Below are 8,946 nucleotides of genomic sequence, written 5' to 3' on the forward strand. Positions count from 1 at the left end.
ATGCATTCATTCAATATATTTTAATCTTGCAGTCAGTCCGTAGTTGAAGATACCCCTCCAACATACGGTGTGTGCTCTTGCCAATTTCATTTTGCTCCTTCATTGTCTCTCTCTTTCTGTCATTTGAGAAACAGTGAATCAAAGCCAGTGGAGCAAATCAGAGCCCACTATGTCCGGCTGTACAGCAACTGAAAACCAGCTCAAGTACCTTCTTTCAGTTTGCTCAGTCTGCCTGTTCCTCGTCATCTTCTAAACTCGCTGATTTAGATGCAAAGGCGCATAAATGACTGCACACACAGGAGAGTTTCACCTGGTGAATAAAGTGACAGAATGAAACGAACCCCTCTTTGGTCTAAACACTGTAACTGCTGACAGGTTAGTGTTTCGAATTAAAAGTTGAAGCTGTTGAGAGTGACTTTGTTTACTAAATCGACAGCTGTCAGAGAACAGTTGAAGACAGGAAGCAAAGTTTTCTGAGAATCGCTCCGGGTGGGAACTTTGTCAGAGAGACAGAAGTTTAGAGTATTAAAGAAAGAGTTTGAAAGGTATCAGTGCTGTGGGATCTCTGCTGTGCTGAGAGAGCGACAGTGTGAAGAGAGGTTATCAGTGAGGAGATGTCAGTGGAGGGGAGTTCAAGCGCTCATCGTCAACTATCCTGTGGATTCCCGCATTCATGTTTTCTGCTACTAATCCTGCTCATCATTTTGTCCTCTGGTTTGACTGTTAAATGTATTTCCTGCAGACACCCTGTTGTTCACTGGTGTGCTAAAAACAAGCAAATGAAGCTAAAACGTCAGGTAAGCTAACAAGCTATCACTTACTATCACTTTCTTCGTTTGTTCGTTCATGGGAGCTCATTAATCAACACTGGCAGTTTGCAACAGCATAATAAATATGTGGGGTTTGGATCAACAGCTAATTTGCATCTATAGTCCCAGCACAACTAAAACTGACAAATTGCCTAAAGCTTTATTCATAATGGTTTACGTTTTAAAATAAATCTGCATCCACTTTAGGTCTTTAGGAGGATGCTGCTACGTTTTTTTGTTTTTTTTGTTTCTTTTTGTTTTCTGCTGGAGCTCCATAAAGCTCCAGGACTACGAAAGTGACTCCTTTAAATAAACAATCTGACAATCCAGTTTAAAATTGGTTTTAATAAGAGGATTAAAGTTGAAATCAATCTAAAAACGTATCAGATCATTCGTGACCTGAGCAGATGTGAACCCGACTTCACGTTTGATTTTAAAGATTAGGTTTGACTTGAGTCCAGCAGTTACACTATCATGGCTGTAGCAAGTCTGAAGCTACCGTCTTTTGACTCAAATGTCCTCATTCTTCTTCCAGTTAACAACTTGGCTTCATGATGATTGAGGTGAAACTAATCTAAAATCCTGCATGTTTTAATGTCTCAATCACGCTCTACTAGATTTTGCAGATCGCCCCGGTTCTCCATGCCAGTTGTTCTCAACCACCGGCTGTGGGACGGTACTGGTCCACAGAACATTTGCTTCAGCACTGAAAGGAAAAACTTGAATCTTTATGGGCTATTTGGGTCTCTGTGCTTTTAGCTTTCTGCTGATTTCTGCAACAGGATACAACTTTCATTTTAACATCATCACCCAATTGATACTTGATCTGTATTACTGCGGAGCTAATAATGTTTGACATGAGTACAATAAACACTATAAAAGCTGAGCATGCGTTCCACCCACCAATTGGCTTGAATGCAAGAAAATTGTTGAAAAAAGATCGGGGACACCTTCCCCTCATTACATTTAATAAGTGGCTCATGATTCACAGGGACAATTTTGAAAAAAAGAATCACCCTGAGACAGATTTCAGACAGTTTACGTCTGACAGTTGTGAAATGAAATCTCATATTGTTTTGTTTTCCTCACCGTCTTAAACCCCATCCCAAATCATCTGCCTCACATCAACCTGTGCATCGTCACAGGGCTCGACGGTCGCTCAGGAATCCTTTGAGAGTTCAAGCTTGAAGGTCTTCAAACCAGCGTATAACCGCCATCGTCCTAATTTGTGAGATGGAAACCTGATTTATTGCACATGTTTGGTTCTTTTGAAGTGCAGTTAATCAAGCAGTATTCTCCCCGCGCTGTTTATTGTTCCTTTATTGTCAATCAATGTGACAAGGAGGAGATGGTCTTTTAAAACATGACCCTCCTCCAAATATCAATTCCAATAGTTCCGTGATGAAAACAATGTGCATGTGGGTGTGTGTGTGTGTGTGTGTGTGTGTGTGTGTGTGTGTGTGTGTGTGTGTGTGTGTGTGTGTGCATGCACGACCGGCGGGTGAATTAATGAATTAGCTCTCAACCGCAGCCTACCCTCAACCTTTTCTGCGGCGGGGAAACAAATCACTGACCTGTCCTTTCTGCAGCGATCTGAGGGGCTTCATCAGACGACATACATGCTAAAAGCCTCTTCTCCCTGACACTGCTCTGCATTCTACATCTATGTGTTATTATTATTATGTGATTGTGTGCGTCTGCGCATAATTGAACATTTTGAACCCTTGAGCCAATATGCCACAAATGAATCCTCAGCTCCCACATCAAAATGATTATTTCTAAACAAACCGTGTTTAATCGACTGCGTGCCTCCGCGGCACTCTCCATCTGGAGGATGCTGTGTGACAGCTTCCCTTAAATTACAAATATCAATCTGCCACAGTGGGAGCTCAGCTGCCAGTGGCCTCATGGGGGTCCTCGTCAAAGCAACCAGCCTTCAAAACAAAGCCATCAAAACGCTGCGCTCGCAGGATGCTTTGTTCTGAGACAACCGCGTACGTCACCTAATCACAGATGCGTTCTGAGTCGCAAGGGGCTTGTGGTACACACACCCAGGTGAATGTGGAAAGCCCCTGATAATACAGCTGAGCTGGAAACAGTACGGAAGCTGAACCGAAGTTGGCCCAGTGTTTGGTTCTAGGTCACCTCAGCGTGGCTCCACCCCTCTCTCCCTCCACGGCAGGGACCGACAGACGCCAGCACCGAGGGCTCCCAATCTGCTGTGTTATCAGCGGTACTCTCCCAAAGCGAGTTCCCCCTCCTCGTCACCGGCTGTCTGCCCGAGGCAGCACCACCACTTACACTCCATCCACCCGCTTATTGATACACTTCACCGCAGGATCGCCTTCGAGTGCTGCTTGGGAAGGCGATGGGTCTGCGGGGTGGCCTAATTCAATCAACGATAGGGCCAAACACACACATCATTCATCAACCAACACAGAAACAAGGAGACTCCCCAGCAGCTCTTTCTTCTCGATAGATGACCATTAACTCACAAACTCGCCTTGCTGTGGTCCCACTGGGAACTTTTTTCAGCTATTTTCATGCACACCAGATGATGCACATACATAAATATGGAGCAGCGGTAATCACAGGAAAGAAATGCAGGCAATTATTAGGCGCACAGTGGACGTCATGGCTCCCCCTGGGTGAATTTGACTTCCACTTGGGCTGTATATCGGTTCCCCAGCTGTGTTTATAGCAGGCATGGTGTGCGCCCTGTGCACTATAACTATTGAGTGTTTAACCCTGTGGAGTCCAAAGACTTCAGCAGGAGAAATGCCTTCAGTAAGCCCCATCATCAGTATTTCAGATATGGAGTCTCAATGGAACTTTACTCAAATAATAGCATGAGCGAGTGTGATATGTTTGAATGTGCCAGGAATCCCATGACTGAGAGAGAAAGAGAGAATCCCTGAATTCATCACTAAAGTGACGAATCCTGAAGATCTGTTTCATTCTCTCAGGCTGCACCGATAGCGGTAAGCAGGACTTGCTGGTGTGGTTTTGGACTTCCCAGAGAACCGAACAGTGTCACCTGTGGGACGTCTTTGGATTTGCACGTTTTTGAACTTTAATCATCTGTAGTCACCGATCTCGTTATGCTAGCAGTAAGGGTCGCAACAGTATGAGATGTTGAGCTGAGCAACAGTATGAGCTGAAGAGCTGGTCTGTTGCGATAGCGCCGCCTACCCTCTCCGGCGGGCCAACCACCGCTAGGTGACGCAAAACGCGTCACTAACTGCTTCACTGCTTGTCATTTTATTCTGATACTGCAAATCTTTCATCAGTGGGTCGTTATAGTTATAATTACCATTGTGCGACCACGTTCATCAATAGATATTGACTTAACAGACTTTAAGTTAAAATCTTTGAGATTTTACTAACGACCGACAAAACTCCATCATTGCCTTCATAAAGCGTTCATCTCTGTGTCGCATTTGAGTATATTTTAGCATGTTTCATACATTATAAGCAAAACAGCATTCATAACTAGCACGACAGACCGAGAAGAGATTTAGATTTTCTTTCAGGTGGGTATTTTATTGAGAAGCTTTGGGACAGACATACGCAGTCCCCAAATTACTACAGTCCTGTTTGTCATACTGTTGGACCGCTTTTTGCTTATATGTTTCATTTTCACAGAACCAACTCTCACATGGACAAGCCGAGCAGCACTTCATGATGATCAGCTAATGGATTTTATCACCGCTCGGTACACATGATTATGCCACACAGAGCAAACACTGTGATGCAGGGCCAAAACTGGAAAAAAGAAGAGGAAAAACACCTCACAGGGCTCAGGATATATGACTCAGTGTGTCATTATACCACGAGCAGCGCCGCGGTGGGACCTAATGTGTCGATTAAAATGGGGTAACATGTATTATCAGACTAATTCTCAGGGCCAGATTTACTTTAAATGGTCAGAGCTCATTATTATGAACACTTTATAATAACCATCATTAATAAACAGTAAGTTTATGCTTAATTAAACGTTAGTTAATAGTTATTTCACTGTTAACAAACAATTGAATGCTTTATAAAGCATTTATTAAGCAACCGATTATTGTAAAGTTGCAGCTGATGTTTTTAGGAGTTTGTGAATGTTTAATACATACTGTGTAGTTCATCTATAAACATGATTTAGCCATCAGAAACATTAATAATTGCTTGATAAATAGATTATAAAGCATTTCATTGTTTGTTAAAGGTGCAAGTTAGTTAGTCTACTGACTGATTGTTCACGACTAAACAAACTGAGTAAAGAAACTCTCTTTGTTCTCATGACTGAATAAACGAACTGACCTCAGAGGACAACACAGTGTTCTGGGGACCTCATTCTCCCCTGAGAACAGCTTGTTTATTCAGTTATGTGAAAGATAAATCTCTCTGAGTTTGTATCATTACATCATTAATATTGTACACATTAAAATTCTGAGCTTGAATTTCATCTCTAAAACTACACAGTGCCCCTTTAACGGGCTAAAAAACCTATCAATTAAAGATTCATTTACTATAACTTTTTAATGATGGTTATCATAAAGTTCCACCGTGCACCGCACTCCCAAAAGTTACCACGAGTCTCAGTGGCTGTACAAATATTTAAACATGGAACCTAAACCAAAGAGAGCTGCTGCAGCCAGCGAGCATTTCAACTTACAAAATGAGCCCGGAGTTGAACAAAGGAGCTGTCTGTTTCAGCACCGCGGACAGTTCCTGTCATCTTCCCCGTGACGAGGCGCTGCTGGCAGCAGCGACAGCCTGCCAGCTTTATCTGCTGCACTTTGTAACATCAGACACGAGTCACTTTACGAATTCATTAACGCCGGGGCCCCGCGCTCATGAAAACTGCACCCAAAAACCCGAAGTGACACGCAGACGCACTCTCTCGTGACTTGCTGTTGTTCACCCTCGCGAATTGGGGATGTGGCTCACCTCCAACTGGCCCCTGGCACGTCGTCTCTGCCAGCAGGAGCGGAGCAGATATAGGTCACCTGACGGAGTGAGAGAACACGGTGTGTGTAGGCCCGGGCTGCTTGGAGCGCAGTCCAGAGAGCGGTGGTGGGATTTAATTGTGTTTCAAGCAACCTGAATAGTCTCCAGTGTGTGTGTGTGTGTGTGTGTGTGTGTGTGTGTGTGTGTGTGGGAGAGAGAGGGAGAGAGCCTACCTTGACACAAGCACGCGCTCACTCACAGCACATGTTCAAGACGAGCCCAACAGCCACTGACAGACCGACACACCGACACCAACCTCTCCTCAGAGCGACTTGTAGCAGGCTCGGGCAGACGTTACATTAAAAACTAAAATGATCTAACAACAATAAATAATGCTGACTGCTCCCGGGGGCCGCCTCTAACGGCTCAAAGTGGTCCGGCATGTGTGATCCCGGCGCGCTTCTTCCAGAAATAGTCTCATCATCAATCACCGCTCAGATTCCTGCGTCATGCGTCGGCATCCGCACGGTTCCACCCCGAGGGACCGCGCTGTGTGTCCCCGCGGGAGAAGTCGTACAGTAGGTAGGAATGGGAAAGAAAGGAGGGAAGAAAAGACTGCGAGAAAACACGCTGATGAAGCGGAGAGCTGTCTCTGCCGGCACAGTTAGACGAGCGGAATGACGCGAATAAGCTGATGAGAAAATGACAGCGTGTGCGCGAGTTTGGGCATCTCGTGTCTGTGTCTCCAAATTAGACTCTGCGACTGCAACCAACCGCTGTGAGTGAGTGTGTGTATGTGTGTGTGCGTGCACGTGAGACACACACACAAACAGAGAGAGGGAGAGGGGGGGAGGGAGGGATGATAAGTTCTTTTTGTGGCGCAACCCTGATAAAAACTTGCCTCTCTCTTATTGTTAAATCACCTGAGCGCCACCAGCAGCCTCTCCTCCGAATAAAGACAGGATTGTTCATATAATAAGGCTTACTGGTAGACTACCTTCAGGGAAAGCCGCCGCTTCGTTTACACCTTTATCTAAATCCTCTCCTCAGTGAGCTCCAGTGAGCCCGGCGGGCCGGTGCGTGTGTGTGTGTGTGTGTGTGTGTGTGTGTGTGTGTGTGACTGCACTGCAGAGGGCTTCTCCGGCGTCTCCACGACTGAGCTCATGAGCAAACACATCGTGAGCCAAATATACAAAACAGAGGGCACCGGGTCCAAAAAACGGAGAGGCTAATATTCCCCCTCACACTGCGGCACGTTGCATTAGTTTAATTATTTATCTGCTCGCTCTCCTGGATGTTTTCAGCTCATATTCATCTACATTCAGCTTCGTCCGATCGCCGCCAACAGCGGCAGGTGTTGAACTTCTCCTCCTCAAAGCGTTTACAGGCTCGCAGCCTTCAGAAAACTGATGAACATCGCGTCTCCAGCGCCGCGTTTCTTCCCCCCCCACAGAATAACTGCTGCAACTGTCCGACACCAACCCGGAGTCACAGGCGATCGATTCGCTGCCGCAATAATCGAAGAACCAGTTAAATTGAGCTCTGCGAACTTTATCAAATGCTCAGAGGGGAGAAAAAAAAAGCAAACGCGTTATGTTAATCCAAGAGGGAAACTGGCCTACCTTCAACTCGATTCCAAAATGGTAACGCCGCCGCTCGTCAGTCAGTGGGGAAGGCTTTGGACATCACAACTCCAGGTCAATAGAGAAAACACGTTTCCATAAAATGGGTGCAAACCGGTGATAGTCTGTGTTTCGGCGAGGTCACCCATTCAGCCAGTCGTCCAGTTTAAATCCAAACAGAATAATGGAGATCTTGTCTCTGTCCTTTGGGGAAGAAGTGCGCCAAGCGCTCTCCTACGCAGATGTGACTTTGCGCGCGTGAAATAAAACGGATGGGTAAAGAAAAAAAAAAGAGAGAGAAGGAAGAAAAAAAAAAAAAAACCACACAACTACAACCAATAAAAAAATGTATATCAAAACGAGTGGGGGCGAAGCTGCCAAATGGTCACCCCCCCTCCTCCAAAAAAAATCTGACAGCTGACTTTTACACAAATCGTGCCCAATTACTAATCCTCTCCCGAGTGCTTCTCCATCCCAGACGCACTGCTTGGTGTGATCCCCACTCAGCAGCGCCGCGGTGGAGATGGGGGGGAAAAAAGAAATGTATGGATATAATGTCCAGATCCGATGGGGGGTTTCCTCCACAGCTCCGCTCTGTAGTTGCAATGCACACGACGAGAAGGATCTCTCCCCGGTCCTAGTGCACCACACACCGTCCCCTGCTGGCTCTAACGCGCGCCGCCGCTGCACCTGCGCTCTGTCACTCTCATCGATTAAACAGTGAAATGGATGAAGGGGAAAGAAATTCCAGCAGACACCTATAACTCAGCTCCGAGCTTCGACGCTGAAGACAAGGAGGGTGCGGAGAAAGGGTCCTCACTTGTTGGAGAGGGAGGCAGGGTGAGGAAAGAAGAGGGCGGCGGAGAGAGAGGCTGAGAACTGAGCGCACAGTACTGTTTGTATGAGGGGGGAGCTTGGAAATTCAAGATCTCCGGCTGTGATTCAGTGCAAGACAGGATGGGGTCGTATTAAAAGGCATCAACCTAATGAACGTCTGTGTAGTTTGGGCTCAAAGCAAAACACAACTGATATCATGAGCAACGTGGTCACAGTTCCATCAAGGGATCCTGGCAAAAGTTGTTGTTGTGGTGTTTGTCAAAGTGGATCCTTCAAACCAGAAGAAATGTGGCCGCTCTTCACCCCAATGACCTCGCCTTGTGCTCTGTAGACTTCCCATGCGGAGTTCTGAGAGCACACAGGCGAAAAACAGCTTTTGTCACACATTACCAGCAATTCTGTGCTGTTTATAAAGGTCTTGGAGTCATTGGACTGTTAGGTTATCTGCAGACACAACCTCCAGAGCTGCTGCTGCTCTCTTAAACAGAGGATAAATCTCAGTCCTAAGTGGCAAAGACTGTCACATATTGTGTAAAAAGCCACACTCTTTTAATTCTCTCAACGTGGCAGTGACTCAACACCAAGATTAATAATACATAACCATCAAGTGTAAAACCCAGAAGTATTTTCCTTGAGTCAGTTCTGTAGCGCTGTCTGTCTGCTTTGGTATTAAACCTCAGACCAGCTGCAGTCCAACGCAAACCCAGTCCCCTCGTCCCCTCAGAGCAGAAATAAGAGCG

General features: G+C 45.8%; 1 protein-coding gene across 5 annotated transcripts in view; it reads right to left on the bottom strand.

The window, feature by feature from the left end:
- Nucleotides 1-8,222, bottom strand: part of il1rapl1a (interleukin 1 receptor accessory protein-like 1a) — a 184,307-nt gene extending 176,085 nt beyond the window's left edge. For 3 of the 5 annotated variants that reach the window (XM_084361499.1, XM_084361498.1, XM_084361494.1), the window contains exon 1: nt 7,370-8,221. The gene's annotated coding sequence lies outside the window, so the exon portion shown is untranslated. Of the gene's footprint in view, nt 1-5,980; nt 6,478-7,369 lie in introns of those variants that run through there. The other 2 variants (XM_084361497.1, XM_084361496.1) reach the window with 2 other exon arrangements.
- Nucleotides 8,223-8,946: the final 724 nt, after the last annotated feature.

The sequence above is a fragment of the Pagrus pagrus genome (genome assembly GCF_965226575.1).
Source record: "Pagrus pagrus genome assembly, chromosome: 9".
Lineage (NCBI taxonomy): Eukaryota > Metazoa > Chordata > Actinopteri > Spariformes > Sparidae > Pagrus > Pagrus pagrus.